This window comes from Lagopus muta, chromosome Z, assembly GCF_023343835.1.
Source record: "Lagopus muta isolate bLagMut1 chromosome Z, bLagMut1 primary, whole genome shotgun sequence".
NCBI lineage: Eukaryota > Metazoa > Chordata > Aves > Galliformes > Phasianidae > Lagopus > Lagopus muta.
The window spans coordinates 2,084,449-2,106,891 of NC_064472.1; the positions used below are offsets into that span (position 1 = coordinate 2,084,449).

At 41.5% G+C, this 22,443-nt stretch overlaps 1 protein-coding gene across 7 annotated transcripts in view; it reads left to right on the forward strand.

Moving 5' to 3' along the window:
* Positions 1-22,443, forward strand: part of DYM (dymeclin) — a 150,442-nt gene that overhangs the window by 37,470 nt on the left and 90,529 nt on the right. The window lies entirely within an intron of this gene.

Sequence of the window (22,443 nt, forward strand, 5' to 3'; positions counted from 1 at the left end):
TCTTTTGTTAATAAAGGACATTCTTCTATGTAGTGGCTTTGGCTTTGAGTCAACTTTGTTTTGTATCTTCCATTAGGTAGTCTTTTAGCAGGTGTGCAAAGCAGTTGTGCTGCTGGATCTGGTGGTGTGCTGTTCGTGTGCTGTGAACGCATAAATCGCATCAATATGCACAGCAGTATAGAATAGAACTTCTTATTATGAATCAAAAAGTAATTTTCTTGGTGTGAACTTCTTGGTTCGGAAGGTACATTTGTGTGAGCTTCAAAAATTGTATTGCCAGTTTAAAATTCTCTCCTCAGTTTATTCAGTTGAGAGAACTGCTTGTGGGCAAGCAAATTTTTTATCTTGTAAGATAAAACTTGTGTTACAGTGCCAAACAAATACTGTGGTAAAACAAAAATATGAGTACTGCTTAAGACTACTAAAAATTAGCCAAATTAAATGGTTTCATTTGAAACACTTCACTATCTGAAAAAACAACCACACTGCAGCACATCGTGAAGTACTTAGGAGCTACTGCAGTGGTAGATTCTAGCTGACTTACCGTGTGCTGTTCAGATGATTGCAATTGTAATGGGTACAATGCTGTACCTGGAAGAAGTGAATGAAAGGCTATTCATCTTGACCTGGTTGATCTTCACAACCCATCTGGCCCACAAATGTACTGCAGGAGAATTAATATGAATTGCATAATTCAGTGTGTAGTCATCAGCAGCTACTTTTCTTCTCCTGTCTGAACTCTTCTGTTGGAACTAGACAAACATTCCTGAACGCTAATGACTTTCGTAGAAGTGTGTTCTTCGGTCTGCATGATGTCATTCAGCATTGGTGTACTTGAAGAAGGAGTCTGGTGACCTATTTAGTACATCTTTGACTTGCATAGACTCAGGTTTATTCATCATTTTTTTTTGTGCCAACAATTTCATTTACAGGAACACTTCGTAGTCACTGGGGAACACTATTTGTCACCACTCTCACCTAGACATAGAGCTGCTGACCACAACCCTCTGGCTGCAACCATCCAACCAATTCTTTATCCCCTGAATAGTCCACCCTTCAAACTCATCTCTCTCCAATTTAGAGATGATAGTACGGTGTGGGACCATGTAAAAGGCCTTGCAGAAGTCCAGGTAGATGCCATCTGTTGATCTTCCTGTAACTACTGAGTCTTGTCATTTCACAGAGGACCACCAGATGGGTCAGACATGATCTGCCCCTGGTGAAAATGCTGGCTGTCTTGGATCACCTGCTCATCCCTCATGTGCCTTAATATCTCTCCCAGGAGGATCAGCTCCATGATCTTCCCAGGCACTGACAGGTCAGCCTGTAGTTCCCTCGGTCTTTTTTTCTCCCTTTCTTATAAATGGGAGTTACCTTTTTTCCAGCCATTGGGAGCTTTACCTGACAGCCATGACTTTTTAAATGCTGATGGAGAACATCCTGGCCACCACATCAGCCAGTCCCTTCAGGACCTTGGGACATGTGTATCTTGTATGGTTATCCTTAACATCAAAAGGCAGCTATTCTTATCTAGTGTTCAATTTTAAAATTGAAGAGGAAAGTCAAATTTTGATTATATACGTTGAAAATGTTGAAGTATCAAGACAGAAAAAGTGCTTTCACAATGTGTGTTAATTTCATAATACTCCACCAAACTTCTTTTCTACTTACAGATATTTCAAGTGGGACTATTAGATATTCAGTACCTTTTTGATGTGTCACAAACCTAGTGTATGTTCTTCTGCATAAACTATTATTTTCTCCATCTCCCTGGTTCTTAGTCAGTGTTTGATTGCCTGTTCATGCTTGGGATAAATGAAAATGTAAATCTAAGGCATTTCTCTGACTTCTATCTGTTAGGCTTGCTTCTTTCTTACAGTCTGTAGTGGCATCATCCTCTTGTCACTGTGATCATGGCACTGTGACTCTGCCTCGATGTAAATATCTAGATAGGGTCCAGATTTTTAAATTTTTCTTGATTTCTCTAAAGATGTGTCTGAACTGTAGCAAAATGTGTGGCCACAGCTCAAGTTGGAGAGTAGCAGTAATGTAACTATGGGTGGGTCAGTCTGCAAGAGCTGCCCACGAAGCTGGACTCCAGCAGAGCATCATCCTGACCATCATCTCTGCTGGGTTGAACTACTGTCAGACCAAGGCATGAATCTCTCCTTTGAGTTTTCCTTTACTTTTTTTCATATACTTCTTTTTTCTTTTCATTTTAGTTCACTTCCCAGTCCTATCTTTTTCTCACTTTTTAGACACTTTTTGTCCTATCACAAAAACACCCCTCCAACTACTGACCCCTAACAGGACACTGCTCACAGAGATGGACATCTCTGATCTCCATCTGAACATTGAGCCATTTACACCACTACCTGGATTGGATCCTGCCGCCAGTTCTTTGTCTGTCAAACAGTCACACACCAAATCCGTATCTTTCCAATTTGGAGAGGAGGATGTTGTGTGGTACTGTGTGGAAGGCCCTACTGAAGTCCAGAGAGATAGCAGCAGCGGCTCTTCCTTTGTCTGCTCTTGCAGTTACACCATCACAAAGGGCCACTGAGTTGATCAGGCAGGACTGGCTCTTGGTGAAGCCATGCTGGTTGTCTCATATCACCTCTGTCTTTTCCGTGTGCTTTAGCACAGTTTCCAGGAGGATCTTCCCTGGCACAAAGGTGAGGCTGACAAGTTGGGAATTCTGTTTCTTCTCGTATGTTTAAGTGTAAACTGCTGAGAATGGAGGCTATCATTCAGGATGCACAGCGCATAGCATAATGAGTTGTGGTTTGTGACTAGAGCTACTGATTCCTGTGGTAATACAAATCCTAATTGCAACCATATGTTCCAGCTTGTTTACTGAGAGTTCTGCAGTGAGTTTCATGAGGTGTGTTGTATGTTGGTGATTTCTCTCTCTGACGTTTATCCTGATAGCCCAAAACCTCGAGTAGCTTCAAATAACCCACTATAAGACAAAATAAAATAATAAAAAGACAATGACAAAAATCGCTGCCTGCCTGTGGAAGCTTGAGGTCTGTGCTGTCACCTTCAGCTTCTGAAATAAACCACGATTAATTTTTCAGTCATCAGCAATTAAAGGTGCAAGTCTGTGCTTTAACCCTGTCCTAGTATAAAATTAATATTTAACTACCGAAATCTGATAGTTTTCTAACATGTATTCTGTTCATCAAACTTATGCTCTGAAACAGTTTTATTTGCTTTACAAACAGTTTTCTCAGGGGAGAGGAGAAAATACTCCAGAGCTTGGAATAAATTAAAGCAGCCCTTGGCTCTGAAAGGGAGTCCATTTTGTAATTAAATGTACCTAAAGAGTACACTTTTCACTGTTAAGGATGTCATCATTCAGGACCAGAACATGAGAGGCAATATGCTATTCCCGTGGACAAGAGAGGAGCAGTGAGCTTACTTACCTGCTAGCTGCAGTAAATCCTTACATTAAGTCTTTACAGTGATGCAGCAGAACTTTCTAGTTCCTGCAGATCCAGCAGGGCTTACAGTTTTCCAGTTAGCAGTAGGCAATTTATGTAAGAGGTCAGATCCAGGACGTAAATTTGGTTTGTGAATATAGCTCCCGTGGTACAGGGCCATGATGGAGCTTGGAGAGCTGCAGCCTGTGGGAAGCCCATGTGGGATCATAAAACCATAGAATGGTTGGGTTGGAAGAGACCTTCCCCAGCTCCATCCCTTCCATGGCTGCCCCCCAGCTCAGCCTGCCCAGAGCCCATCCATGGCCTTGGGCACTTCCAGGGATGGGGCACCCACAGCTCTGGGCAGCAGTGCCAGGGCCTTGCTGCTGCATCTCAGTAAAGAATTTCCTCCTCCCATCTTGTCCTTTCCCTTATCCTATAGGATAGGGAAGGACCCTTGTCCTATCGCTGTCAGGCTGTGTAAGAAATCAGTCTCCATCCTTATTATAAGCTCCCTTCAAGTGCTGGAAGGTCTCAGTGATGTCTCCCCAGAGCCATTTCTGGAGGATGGGGCAAAGAGTGGCCATGAGGATGAGGCTGATGTGAAGCATCCCTGATGTCGAAACTCAAAATCAGATGAGCGCTTGAATCTGTGTAATCACCAATGAAAATATTTGTGTGCATTAGAACAAAAGTATTTCAAAATTGTCTGGTCTTGCAGAGTCATACAGAAACATTTTTACTCATACAAAATTTTTAATCTGACTGTAGTGTGTGGTCAGAGCATGGAGAGTATGTTGAGTTTTGTAATGTGAGGTAGAAGTGTTTTGGCAAAATGAGCATCGTCTCTGTGAGGTATGCTTTCCTTGTGAGCAGAAGATGTTCACTTTTACATTTGGGCTTGGAAATCTTTCCGTCCTTCTTTTATTTCCATGGATTGGAGCTGTACTCCCCTCTTTCTGTACACCCATGGAAGAGCTGAACTCTAAAGAATGATCTAAGATTTAATGAGGCCTTTGACTAAAATGTTTGTCTCAAACTCTTAATACGATTATAACACAGTTATTTTTTACTTAATGTTCTAGAAAGGCAGTGGTAATTAAACGTGTTCTGCCAAGCTGTAGTTTCCAACACAAGTATAAGATTTTTACATAACCTGATAAATGGCCATTTTTCCCTTTGAACAAGCCATTAAAAACATTTTCCTTCTTTCTGCAAAAGCCTTTGCAGCCAAATTAGAGGAAAGCCAAGGAGATCATGTGCTGACAGTGTATTAGTAGAAACTACTTCAGCAGTTACAGATACAAATTTTGTTGCCTTCTTCTGAAGCCAGATGCTATTGTAGAGTAGATTTGGAACTTCTCTTTTCTGATTGAAGTTTTAATTTATTGGTATGTGGTAGTTGTAGTATGTAGCTGCAAGCATTATTTTTCAGGACAGCTGGGTTTGTTTGTCAATTCTCCTCTTTCAAGCAAGTGGCATTTTCCAGAGTGACTCACTTTGTGGAAAGAAAAATACTATTAAGAAGAGAAGAATGTGGCACCTAGAATGAGACATCCCGATGAAAAGAATGGATTTCCATTATTGTAAAGTGAATTTCTGTACTACATGGAAATTAAATTATTATCCTTATAGGAAAGAGTGAATTTTAGCTTGCTCCTCAGTAATTTGGTTATCTTTTTTTTTAAATCCAGAATTTGCACCAAGTTCAGGGCTGTGCTAGTGCCAACCTGCATCAGTCAGGTAACTGCCCATGGTAGCTGTGACTCCCATAGGTTGGGGGCATGGCTGTAATGTGCTGGTGGATGGGAGGTAGCAGCTGTAGTGCTACTGGGAGAAGCCATCTGCTCCCGCTAGCATAGGATCTGTCTGATGCCTTGATGGAATCCATGCGCTTACATCACCCTGGTCCTTCTGCCTGCTCTCACTGTGGGTGAAGGACTGGAGCAAGAGGGAAGAAAGGTGATCAAAGGATGCCTTGCTGCTGGCGGTGCTGTAGGATTGCATATGACCTTACAAAAATAGTGTTAAAGTTGTCCTGCTGGTGGGATGTTCATGGTGTTTATGCTAAGGGTGGAGAAGCTGGCATAGGTTGACCGGATTGGTGGTGGTGCCCAATGCCTGCAGACACCCAAGGTCAGACTGAACAGGGCTCTGGGCACTGGTGGAGCTGTAGGTGTCTCTGTATGTTGCAGAGGAGTTGGATCAGACGGCTGTTAAGGGTTCCTTTCAGCTCAAATGATTTTATGAGTTTAGCTTCCAAAAAAGATGTTTCTAACCAGTTTACTGGGAGCAATTCGGAGATCCTGAAATGTAGATTCCATTGCCAGCCCCAAAGCTTACATAAGCTTTATTCATTTTATTTTTATCAACAAATATGTGACTCAAAGAAAGCTAAATATTATGAATTTATAGGTGTATCTCCTTCACTGTGGAAAGTATGAAGCGCCAAACAGGAAAGCATAGAAGCAAGTCCCTCATTGCATAAGTTTCCCATATTGTTGTCTGATCCTTTCCATCTTCGGTTTCTGTCCAATAAGGTAGAAAGAATGGAGATGTGTGTTAGAATGGTTCTGCATGGCAGAGTAGATGCAGGGAGGAGGAGAGGGGCTCTGTGGTTTAGTTTGCCGTGGGACGTGGCCAGATGGATTGGGGTTAGACTTGCTGATCCTAGAAGTCTTTTCTAATCTTAATGGTTCTATGGCTCTCTGATACCTTTTGAACTCCCTTATGAGTTGGTTGGCTGACATGAAAATTCTTACCTGTACATTAATCACATTTGGGGGCATAAAAACATTCCTGATGTAAATGTGAACACAATTCTTAGTTGGAGTTTCATTAGGACTCATGCAAAATGCAGATCATGTTGGTCCAACAACTCCTGCATTTTATTTTTGCTTGATGTTTTAAGTAAACGTTTTCATGATTGACCTTTCTAGATAAGTCTCTGGATGGTATTTCTTCCTGTGTGTCAAGCATTGCCATCTTTTTCCACACATTTTGAAGCAGGTTGAGATTACTGTAGAAGTGCTGCAATTCACTGGGCAGATTTTGACTTGGCAGAGATCTGAAACTTGTCTGCCTGTCGTGGATATTAATAATGACAGAGGTGAGACCTCATCACTCTTCTAAGTTGTATAGGTAATAAATTTGGAAACTAGATTTCATAAGAGAATTGTGGTCAAGACCAGGGCAGAGTTTTATGCTAACAGAAAAGCTTCAGAATGGAGCTAACCCTGGAATAATTCCTAATAATTGTAAACGACTAAAATTCTTGGCACTCCTGCTAATATTTTGGATTTTTTTTTCAGTATGATGAGAGTCTCTAACTGTTGAACATAGAGATATATAGTACTAATTGAATGAACTAAGAATTCTCTTTAGCCTTCAGAACAAACTAGTTTTCAGTAGGAATGAAATAGGTTTTCAGTGAAGTGGGGCTCGGCAGGCAAGAAACAGCTCCTTCACAACTGCTTGTTCCTGTACCAGTGGTGTCGTATCTACGAATGCAATGCTTTGTGAAGTGCAATAGAAAAAGTGGAGGGAAGGATTAGGGAGGAGAATATGAGAGTGAATCATTTGCTGAGAATCATCTTAGCTGTTTTTTCCTTTGTATTCTCAAGAAAAACCACGTGTGATAGTTATCAGGCTTTCAAACTTTTATTTTGGACTGGCAAAGGAATATGTTGTTGCTTTAAAGAGAAGTTTAGCTAGAGGCTGCATGCCTTAAGGCTTGTTGTCTTTCCAGCTGTGTAAGCTGCTCTTACATTACCCTCTAAATACTTCAGCAGTTTCTATGTAAGCATATCAGAAGCCGTGCCGTTCTTACCCTGCAGAGAACAGACTGTCACGATTGTCACTAATATAGATGGCAGTGATAAATTCTTGGATGTGTGGCATATAACCCTTCTCAGGCAAAGGACATGTGTTTATAGCTTTAGAACTGATGATAGTGCTGATCTGGGATGTGATTATACCCAGATGTCTTCTGCCTGTGTGGTGTCCCAGCAGCTTCAGTGAAATCTTCTTTTGGAGTTAGGCCCTAAACTTGCCTTGGATTTGGCAAAAGCCTGAATTCCTGTAGGAAACGGGCTGAACACAGAATGGACAGTTCTTGAAATTGAGGTACATTTCACTCATCAAGTCACGGAATCATTTGAGTTGGATGGGATCTGGTCCAACTCCCTGCATCAAACAGGAACATTCTTCATGGTACGGTAGGTGGAACACTTCTTTTAACTATTTTTCTTGAAACAATTACATTGAAAACTTCTAGGCTGTGGTCAAGTCAGAATATTTACCTGCCAACCATTGGGATGAAGGAGGAATGTTGTGATAAAATGCTTTCAGCTAGGTTCAGTCCCAAGGTTGTACAGGAAGTCTTTCAGATCATCCTAATCCTAATGCAAAAATCTTAATGCTTAAGGTTCAGTTTTACATTCCTTGATATCTAGATACTTAAATTCATTATTAAGAAATAGCTTTAAGGGTACTAGGGCACATTAGTGTACTGTTCATGGTGTCACAGAAGATGACAATTTGACATCGTGCCTCTGAGACCCCAAAAATGTTTATATAACTGCATGTATGCACATACAACAGCACCTGCACTGGAATAAAGATTCTTTGGGTTGGAAATTGTCTCCTTGCAGAGGAAGCAGTGGCTGTAAATCTGTAAGTATTCTGTTAAACACAGGTGTGTTTTCTTTATCCAGAGGACTTGCTAAGAAGCTGTATGTTCCAGTTTGGAATGTATACTAAATTCCAGCAGGAAGGCTTGTTCCCAAACATACATTCAAACATCTGATCAGGGTAGGGATAACTGCTACTTGCAGCTAGATCACATGCAGTCTCCTAAAAATTCCTTTTAGTAATAATCAGATGAAGACAACCAGCCAGTTGGCCTGTGTTTCCAAAGACAAGGAACTGAAGATATCAAATGTTCAAGCAAAAATGTAACTTCTTTAAATGAATTCCTGTTTGAGAAATCATAAGCTTGCTAGGCAAGGGGATTGAGCCCTCCTCATCCTGCTACATGGAAGGCTGCTTTTCCATTTCACAGCATGGGGAGCCAAGGCATGGTGTGGACGCATCCCCATGCTTGGATACATATGGCAGTCCATGGCCACAAAGTCTGACTTCACCTGAGATTATCCATGGGTTTCCTATTGCAGACCAGGTGGAAGCAATCAGATGATTCTCAGCAGAAATCCATGAGGGTGGAATCATTTGTTGCAACCAAGAAGGAGGCAAAGTGTTCTTCCACTGACATTTTCACACAGAAGCATCAGTTTTCTAAGGTCCCTGTCTTACAGCATCTGGAGCATCTGCTCCCAGTATCAAAACTGACATCCTAACTGCAACTTCTAGAGAAAATTGGTATTCCAACCGGTCTGAATAACAGTTTGATCATTGAATAGTGTTCACCAACAGCCTGAAGCATGATCTTGCATTGTTTTGGAGAAATCTTTAGTGGATTTTTTTTCTGATTCTTTTTTTTTTTTTTCCTAGAATTTCTCACTTAATTTCCAGTTTGGGGAGATTTTTTTTTTTTTGTGTGTGCTGTCATTTCTATTAAACATTAATTAGGGATTTGCTGTAAAATGTAATCTTGTGGGTCTTGTTTTCTGCTTCTAGATCACAGCAGCCTGGGGGGTGGAGAGGAGCTGTAAAGCCTTTGGTTTTTTAACAGCTACTCTTGGACAGGAATTCTGTGTCACCTAGGTTAAGGAACTGCTCATTATGAAAGATTTTATGCAACTGAAAGTGCAGAATTTTACATTTTTGCAGTTAAGAGAGTTGTCCTGAAATAGACCTAGCACAGATGGAAAATGTGCTCATTAGCCATGTTCTTGCTCTTGCCCAACATTCTTTTTAATGCTTCTGTTAAATTTTAATGTGCAGTGGCTGCTGTCGCTGCATTTTTGTTGTTATCGTAATTGCCATATTGATTAGAACAAACTATTACTGAAGATTTATATATTTCTTTTTTTCCTCTTTTTGAGCTCTTTTTGTTTCTCTATCACTAAAATACTCTGAAGCTTTGCTAAGTTGAGCTGTTCTCAAATGAACAGCTTCCAGCTTCTGCAGCAGTCACAAAAGCAAGTCATGGTGACAGCCCGTGGTGCAACTGCGTTTTTTAATTGCAGCATTAACATGAACAAATGCAGGGAGACCGTTGTGTGCAGCTGCTCTGCGTGCGTGTGCCATTTCTGCTAATGCTATTTCATGAATTGGAAGTGTATTATGTTAAACACGGGCTCTCCTGGGACTGTGTAAATTTACTAAATAAGTACATCAGTGATGTGAGCAAAACGACGGCGGGCTGGAAGGCTCTTGTCTCTTTTGACACCCTTTCTGCTCCATTTCTGCACTCTGCCTACTTACAGAACTCTCGCAAAATGATGGTTTTGGTAAACATACATTGAACAATCTATGAAGAATTAGAATCTAGTCAGTAATTTCTAGATCAGTGGATTAAATTGTTTTAAACATAGTCCCTGTAGCTTGTCAGCTCAGGTCGATGTTTTGCCACGTGATTTGGAGCTTCCTATGGAATTGTTGTTCTTGCTAAGTAGAGAATGTTGATCTCTGCCGTTTGACTCTGCAGTATTTTTACTGGGAGAAGAAAGAACTTTTGTGTGTTTTTGCTGTTTGTGTATTAGAAAATTATGCCTCCTCAGTCAGTTTTTCTCTTCCTGTCATTCAGACAGCATCTCTTTCCCTCCGTATTTTGAACCCTCCCCTGTCCTCCCCTCTATCTCTCTGCCATCAGTCCCAGAACTCATGGCACGCACAGATACTGTACATCATTTTGGCATCGTACCAGTATTTTTGCAGGAGTCAGTTCATGGAGTGGATGAACAGTGTCAAACTTTGCTTTGGCAAATATTTAGAGCTTTGCAGTCAATTTTAAATTGAGCTTTCACAGTGACTTGGTGCATACTGGAAACAAGTGTGAAAGCTGGAAACCTGAAATGGTTGCAGTTATTGCACCTTGATAGAAATCAGTGCCTTTGTTGTGCAGAACCACTGTCGCTGTCACTATCCTCCCTGGGGAGCAGAGTTTGTAAAATAATGACTGCATAAATGAAAACATACAGCTCTATCTGGTTGGTGTGGGTGTCATGCTAGACACAACTCCTTATGAAGTGCACTGTCTGCTATGGAAATTGTCCTTTTATCCACAAGCATAGGAAGATTTTATAATCTGCTAGAATACCAAGTGCTTTCAGCTAGATTGAGTGTGGTCCACTACCCATAAGTTACAGTCGAGCATCCTGTGGGTGTCTTACCATCAAACTGTTATGTCTATGCGAGAAGTGTGGGAGGTAGGAAGCTGGAGACATCACTGATTCATTGCATGCTTCCTTTTAAAATTTGTTCTGAATGTATTTTAGAGCCGTTTAATCCACATATTCCTTTGAGATGTCAATGCTGGGCTTGGTTAAGGGAACATTAATTAAGTTGTACCAGGTTTTGTTTTGCTTTTCTCTGCTGGGCTTGTACCAAGTGGTAATTCAGAAATGAGTTAATGAGGTCTATAGACCCTGCTTGAATATGGAAGGCATGTTTGCACAACGTGATGCTGATTGTAGGACTGGAGCTTTCCCTGCAGTAATGGCATCAGTTCCGTATTGTGCAGGCAGGTGTTTCTGTAGCTGCTTATACTTCTAACTGCATAAACTCAGTCAACAGAAGCATGGAGTGCCATGGCATACATACAGTTACATCTACAGGGTGGATTCTGAGCATGAGGTTAATGGGAACAGCAAAAAGTGAACATGTGCGTTGCATCAGTTGTACAGCTGAAGCTCTGTAGTCCACTTATATTGCTTAGATTCAGTACTTGAAGTGGATGCTGAGTTTTTAAAAGAGAACCTAAAAGCGTATCTTAAAAATTTAGCTTACCTGCTGGAGCGTGATCTTCTTGGAGTGCTCTCTTAATGCCTCCATCACCTCTTGGTCTCTCTAAGGAGTTGTCTCCTTTTAGACTGTTCAAAAAGAGCTCTTACTGTTAATTTCATACATTTGGCAGACTGTTCCTGTGTTATTTTTTACTTGACTTGATACGGTTTAGCTCTGAACTTGCCAAAGTTTATATACCTTCTTTCCCGATTTGGAAAATCATTAAAAATCTTACTACATTTAATAGCCTCTTTCCTCTGCAGCTGAGTCACAATACGTGTCTGATCCTCCAACAGTTGATGTACAGCTGCTCTGAGCCCCGAATGTGGTGATGTGGCATCATACTGCCATCTGCAAGCAGTTCCTGAGCTGAACCTGTTTTTTTACCAGGTTCTTAATCTTTTGAGTACATGCAGTGTCAACTGTGAGTTTGCTAACTAGCAAAATCAATTTCATTTTGGTGAGATACTTTGAAAGTTGAGGAACCCTCCGCGCACTTTATAGTTAATTAACTTCCATGAAGAATTGCCTGCTCTTCTTGGTGGGGTCTTTTTCTAGGAGGAAGATCAGCTCATGACCTTGAATGAAGGTTTCTCTCATCACTATGAGAATTAGGGGAGGTTTTAGCAGTTGGCTGTTCGTTGGAAGGAAGATGCAGGTCAAATTCATTTGACCAAAAATGAGTTTAGGCACCACAGCATCGACAGTTGGTTGTTTGATACCTACTGGTATTCTATGTATGTACTTGTGAGTAGAAAATGTAATATAAAAAACAATAGCTGTCTACTGTATACATTAATGCATTTTTATGATACCAAATTATCTATGACAAACACAGTAAACAGATGATTTTATAGTGAAAGGAGGATATAAGGCAGATATCAACATAGCTTTGTGGAGCTAATTCAACATAGGTTGTGGAGTCTCCTTCTCCAGATATTCATGTCTCACCTGGATGCCTACCTGTGCGACCTGGTGTAGGGAACCTGCCTTGGTAGGGGAGTTGGTCTCGATGATCTCTAGAGGTCCCTTCCAACCCCTACAATTCTGTGTGATTCTGTGTGATAGCCAGTTGATAGAAAGATATGTATAAGTTTTATATCAGAGTAACTTTTATGTGAATACCATGTAAAGGATATATGACACATAGATATAACGAATGTAAAAAAAAGAAGAAATATAAATGTAGGTATGTACTGATACAAAAGTATTGCTGGAAAATATGCGAAGGTATTTTGGCTTGCAGGATTTTTGTTTTGGCTTCGGGGTTATCTGTGTAACTCACTGCTGAGTTCTGCATTAAGCCTGGATAATTTGGGTTTACAAGAGTGCACTCACCAATTGGCATTCTCATTATAATGCCAGTAAATGATCTATCTTTCAGTGCATTTATATGCAGAGTAGAAATGTTTCACTCCTTGCTTCTACAGGAAGCTTTGGTTGTGAGTAGAGTTGGTGACACCACTGGCATTCTTCCTGTGCCCTATACCTTGCTGGCTGGGTTGGAGGGAGCTGATTGATGGGTATTGTCCACTCTCACAACAAGAGCAAGTGGAGTTTGTTCAGGCCAAGGGCACAGAGAGGTAAATACTCGTGTTGACCAGAGTTCTTTCATTTTTGCATATTTTTTTTTAACGGATTTCACAAATAAAGGAAATAACATGCTTGCAGCTTGACTAAAATTACCCAATGAGTTGACATTGGAGCAAAATTCCGGTGTGCTGATACTTATCCCTGCGGTTTAACGGTTAGCCTTGCTTCAAGGTTAGTAAAACACACTGACTGCATTTGATAACTTGTGTAGGATTCCCACTTCACAAAACCAGTTTCAGACAGATTTATAATACATAGATAAAACCTTTGTGTGCCGTTGGCTCTCAAAGACAGTGCTGCTGCTCAGGCAGCCTTTTATTGCCTAGGTTAGTCTTCTGCAAAATGATAAATACAGTATATTTGAAGTTATGTACAGAAGTTATATCAGTTCCTTCACTTTCTCACGTTAGCACAGACCAATTGTAGGCGCAGGAGTCAGTGGCAGATGGTTCTTGGTCTTTCCTAATGGCATTCCCAAAGACCAAACACTTTCCTGTTTATGGTTTGGCACTAGTATGAAATCTCTATGAATAGGAAAAGCCTGAGGAAATCTCTTGCTCCACACTAATAATTCTTGGGTATGGAAGATGAAACTTTTCCGAACTGACCATGCATAGTAGAAATGAGTTGAAGTACCTTGAAATGTGACTTGTTATACTGGGCTGAATGCACATCCGTGTGTATATCATGCTAGAGAGTACAGAGTCGTAGAATCATTGAATCGTTCAGGTTGGAAATGCCCTGAAAGATCACCAAGTCCACTCCCAACCCGCCCCTCCATGCACACTGACCACGTCCCCAAGTGCCACATCTCCACAGTTCTGATCGCTCCCAGGGATGGGACTCCACCACTCCCCTTAAAACACTTGCTTTAAGGAATGTTCTTCAGGGTAACTATTTTTCTCAGTACTTGCTCATTAAAAGTACCATTTTGATAACGTTTTCACATGGTTGTTATTGCTACATAGGCCAACATAGCACTTTCTGCAGTGAAATCCAATTTTCAATCGCTCCTAATTTTTTACAACCATCAGTTGTTTGTGATGAAACTTTTCATGCTGAGCATCTTCCCTAGGCTGATTTTTTTTTTATTTTTATTTTTTTATTTTTTATTTCTTGGCACTGCTTTGATTGAAAACAGTTCTTCTGTTTCTGAGAATGAGGTTAGGGAAAAATGTTCCTTAACCAATGCTGAATTCTTACATCTGTTTTATTGAGGAGTTGAAAGCCTTCATGCCTTGGAACGGGCTCTAGAGATTTGGGAGGGGGCTTAGGAGAGCAACCCCATGGATAAAGTTGTACCATTCGCCATCCCTGTTAAAGTTGACTAAATCAGGCTATGCTGCAAGGTTCCTTATTGCTGTATGTATGCATTAAGCAGGAACTTGTGTAAAGGCTGGCAGCAGAGTGGTCTGAGTGTGGAGTTTGGATGAAGTGCGCCACAGGGTTTGGGATGCGGTACCTGGTGAGGGCTGAGCTTGTTCCAGGAGAAGCTCAAAGGGACGTTCCCTGCAGTTCTTCATCTGGATGCCACAGTGTGAAGCAGGAGAATGAACACTTGGGGACCTTGTCCTCCATGGTGCAGCAGGTAGTGTGGAGCAGAAGTTTGGACAAGTGAAATGCTGTCCTGGCAGAGGAGCAGCACATCCGTGATGGCTTTGCTGTGCCAGCTCTTGCTCCTCTGTTTTGTTTGGGATAAGAAACAGGAGTTCCAGATCTTTACTTGGTGTATGTGCAATAGACTGGGAAAGGAGCAAGCAGGCATTCATTTCAAGGAGCAAGCAGGGCATGAAGAGATTGGAGAGGACCTGAATAGAAGTAATGATAAGAACTTTGAATAGGGATAGAGGTGCATCCTCACAAAGCTGGGACTGGCAGGGCCAGTCCTTGTTGGATTCGTCAGCAAGGGAATGGAAAGACGAAGGTGTGCGATGGAAGGCTCAGGTTGGGTGTTAGGAACAATTTTTCTCCAAAGAGTGGTGCTGCAGTGGCACAGGCTGCCTTGGGAGGTGGAAGAGTCCCCATTCGTGGGGGTGTTCAAGAGCTGTGAAGATGTGGCACTGAAGGATGTGGTCATTGGGCATGGTGGGGTGGGCTGGGGTTGGGCTTGGGGATCTTGCGGGGCTTTTCCAGCCTTAATGAATCTGTAATTCTATAAAAACCATTAGGTAATTTGTGATATCCTAATTAGTAGAATTTATCCAAGAAATCCAAGAATCCCTGAAATAAAGATTGTCAGCCAAAAGGGCAAATTGAGTGTTCTTATTTTAGTATCAGCTAAGACAGAAAAAAATGATGCCTCTAAGTGCTGCTATCATCTGCGTAAACAATAGAAGTGAAGTGAAGCACAGCATGGGCAACCCTAATTTTTGCAGTTTCCTAAAATTGTGAACATGTGTGTCACCATAGGAACTCGTGTGCATTTTGTAGTTCACGATTGAAGCAAATCATCACTGCAGTAGGAGAGTGAGAAGCGTTGCAGCTTTTGTCACTGCTTGTTGCAGTAACAGAGCATCACATTTTTTTCAAGTTAAGACTCAAGTTGTGCTTAAAGTCCCACAGAGCACATTTGCTTGGAAAACAACAAATTACCTATAGGAGAAGCCCTTGTGCTTGGACAGAATGTATGTGTTTGCAGGGTATGGTCTGACGGACCTCCCTGTTGCTAGGTGGGCTTTAAAAGAGTTCTCCCATCTCTTATCAAGAATTGAATCAAGGTGTGCATGGATTTGTGATAACAAATACCTGCAGTGCTATGAGTGCACAGTAAACAAAAATAATTTGAGGACAAGGTTATCAGGATAAATGCAGAGAGGATTCTGCAGTAAGCTAGGAGCTATTTTGGAACGTTTGGCTGCAGCCCTCCTGTAAATAGCAATCAAAGCTGCAGACATGTCTGGCAGTCAGCAGCTCCACGTGTTCTTATGGCTCATACTTTGTTATACCAAGATCATTACTTGAAAATGCCACTAGGTTTAGAGCTATTCTTGTTGAATTAAAATACCTCCTCTCTGAGCGTGTAGACACCTTAAAAACATTTCCCCAGCAATGCTGTGCATCTGGCTCTCAGATCCGTTGTGGGTAGGGGGGTAGGAATGAATGTGGAATTACAGGATCAGATATCATTGTCACTACAAGTAATTTTTCTTTCTGAAAAATTGATCGTGGAGTTCTGAAAGCTCAGTGTATTTTGCCTGCCTTCTCCCTTAATTGTATTTTAAGCACACGCGTAGGATTGGAGGAGGATCTTTTTTTTTTTCCATTTTATAGATGAAGAATTTGAAAAGAAAATAAAAGATTGTATGATCCTATGGAAATATTTATGTCTGGGACTGCGAGGCCAGCTGAGCAGGCTTCCAAGACAAGTTGTGCCATCTCCATCCCCATATGTTTCCTAGGCTCCATTGGATGAGGCAGCACAGTGTGACCCCACTGCTGCCCATGCCTGGAGCAGGAGCTGAGTCAAGAACCTCACAATATCACTTCCAGCCCACGGTCTTCTGCTCTGAAAAATGCTCTTCCTTTCTGCTCAGCTTTTAAAACTCTTTTTTGTCTTCTGAATGTGGTTTCCTTGAGGTATCAGCTTAGTCCTGCTGGTATTTGTTTCACTGGATTTAGCTTGATCGCTTTGTTGTCACAACCAATGCTGCAAATAAACCCTGCTTGCATTTTGCCAGGATATTTTTTGAACGCATTCCCATGCTTGTTCCTGTCCCCAGTTTTGTCTGATTATGTTGACAGAAATGTTCACTGCTTTGCCAATGGGATTGCATACATTCATGGTGCTCCCTCCTGCTCTGACCAAACCACAACAACAAAGCACGAGGGCTGGGTAGAAGCCAGATGAGATTTCTATTTAAAATAGACTCAACCAACAACTCCTTTTTAACGTCTCACTGTAAGACTTTGTTGTTGGCTTGAGGTCTGCTGTCCCGAGGCTGATAGCTGATTGAGTCAGACAGTTGTAAAATTGAATCCAGTGCTGGGTGGATTGCTGTTTTTCCCACATTTCTCATACATTTTCCTCCCTCACACCCTTTTCTAGCTTGCACTCGGTTTCCTATCTTTTAAATGGTTATAATACCGTGGTATTGTGTTCTTGTATAATACCCTAATGCCTTAATCTTTTTCTCTTTTGCAGTCACAGTGCAGCTTCAGGAATACAGAACAGTTTTCAAATAGGCAGCAGAAATACCTTTCCATTGCAGAAGTGTTACCTGGGTCTGGAGGAGCTGGTGCAGTTGCTCCTACCCATGAGCTGAGCAGTGAGTGGGGCTCCAACATCCACCTCTCTGTTCTGAGAATTTTTCATTCTGCTATTGCTGTGAAACAGATAGGACTCAAATCGGACCTGTGGCTCCTAGTTCAGCAAAATTAATGAAAATGCATGAAGATTTCCTTCCTTGTTTGCTTTTCGTAGAGTTTGGGTTTTTTGAGTGTACTGTTTGAAGTGATTGCATTGATTTCCAACTTCATTTAGCTACTTTTCTGCCTTTTGTTTCAGAAACATTGTGTGTAGTTTATTTGTTGGTTCCTCGAGGTATCTGTTAGTTTGGGTAGGTCTCCTGAGTCACTGGGGTTGGAAATGACCACTGAGATCATCTAGGCCAACTGTCAGCCATCGATTGGCATCGGTTCCTTCTCGTCTCATTTTCCAGTTTGTGTTATAGATACCAAAAATGTCATTTCTAGCCAGCAAAGCTGTTCCCTTCTTCATTGTCTGTGTGCAAGCAGGAAGGGTGGACATCTGAAAATCTTAAATGCACAGTTGAGACAGTGTGAAGTTGTTGACTTGGTTCATAAAAGCTTCCATTGTTTTTCAGATGAAACCATGTTTTTCAGTGTCTGTACACATTCCGTGGTGTCAGAAGCTTGAACAGGAGTGCAGCTCTGTGACTGAGCTCCAAACTCCAGGGGAAGCCTCTGTGTTTCGCACTTCAGCACGTAGAACTTAACAGTCTGATGGCAAATAGGGCTGTTTTAGGTGTCACAGTAAGAGAGCTCAGATCTACTGATATGTAAGAAAATATATATTTTAAAATGAAATAAACTTTCTTTTTTTTTTTTGCAGAGAATGAAGAATGTGTTTAAATGTGTGCATTTGAGCGTTATGACCTTTTTCAACACAATGACGCTGGAGAGGTCATGCAGAGGGCCAGAGGTGGAATTAATCACAGGAAGCAAAATAGGAAAAACTGAAAGAAATGGAAGAAAAACCTTTGTGTATAATTTAGCCAGGCAGCAAAGGAGGCAGATGACTGTACCTTTTATTTGTGACAGATAACACTGAACTGGGAAAGAAATATTTTATGGTAATACGTAGAAGCATCCACTAACAGAAATAAAGAAGTGAGGTTGAACCAAGGAATGATTAGGAGGAGCACTGGGGAAAAAAATTTAACAGTGAGGCTTATTAGATTATGGAACACTCTTCCCAAAGGATGTGGTTCAAGCTCCATTACTTGCCCTCAGTATTAGGCTGGTTAGAATAACAGAATGTACTGAGGGAACACTTGAGCACTGGTAGGGAATGAACACAGTTACCCAATCCATCTACTCATTTGTCTTGCTTCCGTGATTCATTTCCTGAAAAACGGCTTCCAAAATGTGCTAATGACATCACAGCTTCAGGCTCCACGGACACGTTTGTGCTTCTTGGTAACCATGCAGCTTTCAGAGGCAGTTTATTGGCAGACTGAGCAAGTTGGGGCTCTATGGCAAGTGTCACTGGGACGCATCCCGAACCACCACAGAGCTGGGCTGTGTCCCTGGAGGCTGGTGGTCAGGAGTAGGGCAGCAGCAGAATTTCTGTTGCAGAAGTCACTGCCTCCTGCTTTTCTTGGCAGTGAGGACAAGAAAGGCTTGTCTCCTTGAGAAGCCAGCCGTATTGATTCTCTTACAACGATTTGATGGGAGGAGAATAACTTACAGCATTCCCTTGAAGTGTAGTGTGACTAGGTTGGTTTCTTCAGTCTGGGCTTGCTGGTTGTGTACACGCCAGCGTCTTTGTTCCAGAGAGCTTAATCTTGCTTAGGAATGAAATACTTCATGTGCAAGCTCATTAACCACATAAAAACAGTTCCACGTTTCTTTTATTTCAACTTTGTTACTTCCTTACTGTACTGAGTCCAAAAACTTGCAGTGGGGCTTCTTTAAAAGCAGTGTAGCTGCGGTTCTGGTGGTTATTTAGTATACTTGGTGCTCCTCACAATTAGCAGTTTTAAGCTTGTTAAGACCAACCTGTTTGAAGATGTGATCCTAAAACACAGCACGACTTTGACTTGGGGCATAATATGAACTCCATCTTCAAGCAGCATTTGCCTCACTGCTCCAGCCTCTCCCATCTGATTCCATGGGTCGCTTTTTCCTCTCCCATTGGTTATTACATAACTTCCCCGTGGCAACTTGAGAAATGGCTTACATGGAAAAGTAATCGGAGGAAAAGTATTGATGTATTTTTAGTTTTCTTCTAACACAATGTAGCAGCTGGAAACCAGGAGGAGAGCCAGCACAACGTGAGCTGCCAGCTCTCCGTGGGCCACCAGAAAGCGTTCATCTCACCACAGTGTGAGAAGCATTGGATTGACTTGAGCAATGTGACACATCGTAAGCACTAAAAAAAAAAAGGAAAAAAAGGCTTCTCAAGTTCCCAGAGCTGCTCTTGGTCATAATACGAATATTATTGTTATTATAATAGTCTTAATGGTAATAGTTTTGGGTAGTTCTTGATTTGCTGGTTGTGGTGGAGGAATCACATGATGCTATCAAGTAGAAGTAGAGAAAATCAGTTGTCCCTTAGTTCTTCATTATCTGAGTAATTTAGTGCTGTCCTATGTTGTAACATTGAACAATTAATTTTCTGTATGCCGACAGTTCCATAAATGGAGAAGCAAAGCATGGAGCTAGCTTAATTTGAGAATTCCTAAAACATGGGCTTAGTGAGAACCACTGAATGGCTTGGGTTGGAAGTCCCCAGTTCCAACCTCCCACCAGAGCAGGTTGCCCAGAGCCCCATCCAACCCCAGCCTGGCCTTGAGCACCTCCAGGGATGGGGCATCCGGTTCTGTTCTGCATGGTGCTTTTTGTGGTTGGGTTTTCTGTCTGGTTTTCATTTTCATTTTTTTTACCAGCTTCTGTAGCCTTGTCTACCCAATATTTTTTTGTCTTCCTTATGCTTGCTTATCCCATTTTAGAACAAGAGAGCGGGTTGTAACTTTGGAAATGTTAAAATGGCAAAAAGAGTTCAAGAAGATCTTTGGAATCTTCATATCTATTTGAAGTCTTCCTTCTTTCTTTTCATCATGGGTTGGCCCAGGGATACTGCCTTAATCCCGTGCTTGTAGGGCTGCTCGTGGAGAAGTCTTTGTGGATGAAACGTGGCACTCAACCAAATAGGTCCAAGAGCAATAGAGTTCATTTGCGGGATCGCGATGTGTTTAATGAATATAATTGCATTTTGCAGCTCTTATTATAAAAAGTAAAACCTCAACTTTTAAAAGCGAGCTGCTAAAATTTTAGTCTCCTCAAAGTATAAATGAACTTGTTTGAGTAGGTACAGCTATGAACTCACCCGTTTCTCTTTGCTTTTGTCTACCAGAGACCAGAGTGTTAGGCTGTGATTTCTGCCTCATTCTGCTTACATTAAAAAGTGGTCTGGTGAAAGACAGTTCCTTTTAGATGAATGTGTCATTGCTTCATTTTGCCATTAATGTTGTTCCGCAGGCTGTCAAACTCAATTACAAGTCTGATGTTGTTTCCATGGCTCTCAACAATGTTTCTTGCCATCCTAGAGCAGACTTCAGATTCTCTATTGCAAAGAAATGTGCTTTGCTCTTAAAGTGAGGTTTCTGTTTATTTTAGTTTGAAACAGATGGAAATATCTACGGCTGAACGATGTGAAATGACATTAGACAGCTTTGAAGGTAGGAGATGATTCTAGGACTGTGGAAGAAACTTAGAAGAGCTCACCATTGCAATCTTGTTGCTCTAGCAAGTAATTTAGTGAAAATTTGGTGCCATCTGAAATAATGGACCACTACTGTTTGCTGCACTTGCTGTGCCTTATGCAGAGCAGTATGAGAAAGGAAACAGTTGTGGGATGCAGTTGTGTGGAACAGGAGGGAAAATGGATCTGCTCATTCTGGTTTTAAAGCAAGAAACAACAAGTTCCATTGTTGTTGTTTTTTTTTTTTGTCCAGAGATAACTGGCAAAATGTTTATATTGCTTTAACTGATTAAAAAAATAATAATAATTTGATAGTGTGATTGCGTGTGGAAATGAGTAAACAAAGTTATGTTAGAGAATGGCAATTAAAAATAGATATTTTGCAGCAAACAGCACATTGTATGGATGAAAAGTGCCCTAACTACAGAACTATCGAAGAGTGTTTTAAGACTGCTAACTTCATCAGGGCTGTAACTGACATGAGAAGGGCTGTTTTTGGTAGCATGGTGATTTTTTAGTGTTTGCAGAGCTTCAGAAGCAGGTTGGATCATCATGCTGTGGTGGGTAGTCTGCACCCTTCAGCCCCTTTTCACAGTCTGGTTGTTTAATGCTGAGAATTGTGGCTTATCTTAGCCACTGGGAACATAGAGAGTAAAATGAAAAACATTGGCTGTGACATATCTCTTCCCAACACTTTGTTTAGCAAAATAATGCAGTGGTCATAAACAAAAGCATTGCTTTCCTTACTAACCCTGGGGGCACCAACCAGCACATAGCACCCAGTTTGACATTGCATCTTGGAGCTGGAGTGAACATTATGGACCCGCTAGCATGGGACTGATTTTTCTGGAGGAATGCCCTTGCCAGCAAGAGGCAGAACTCCATGAGGTCACCTGGGTCGTGCATCAATGTGTGAATTCCTCCAGGATGTAATTAGCTCATTCTCTCTGATGGAAGGCTCAAGTTACTAACCAGTACTTGGACCACGTCTCTCTTAACTTAAATGTTGAGGAAAGGTGTAGTGATGGCAGTGGTGGAGTTCCCATCCCTGGAGCTGTTCCAGACCCATGGAGATGTGGCACATGCTCATTGGGCATGGTGGGCATGGTGGGCGTTGGACTTGGTGAGCTTAAAGGTCTTCTCCAACCTTAATGATTCTATAGCCCATTTACTTGGAAAGCCAGCTTGATGGCCAGTGACTGTATTCTGATTTGAGAACAGTAGATCGCAAACACACTGATAACAAATTATTAAAGGAACATGAAAGTTTTGCTGTGGAGATTCTAATCATCGCATTTTTTATTGCAAGAAGTCCTTCAAGCTGCTCAGTGCTGAATGTCATGTGCTGCTTTGCCTTTGACGTGGCACTAATTGCATTGCCACAGTGCTGATGAAGGGAATGTTGGTTATTAAAAGCCTGACCGTATGATTATGTTTGAAGAAAATTCTGGTTTGACTTCCAAAACTTTGTAGGGCTGAGAACTCTGTTAATTGACAATGCTGTGTGTATGCTTTGCATGCCAGTAGCTTGCAAGTTTTTATCCTCTACAATTCGAAACTGTCGTATTAGAA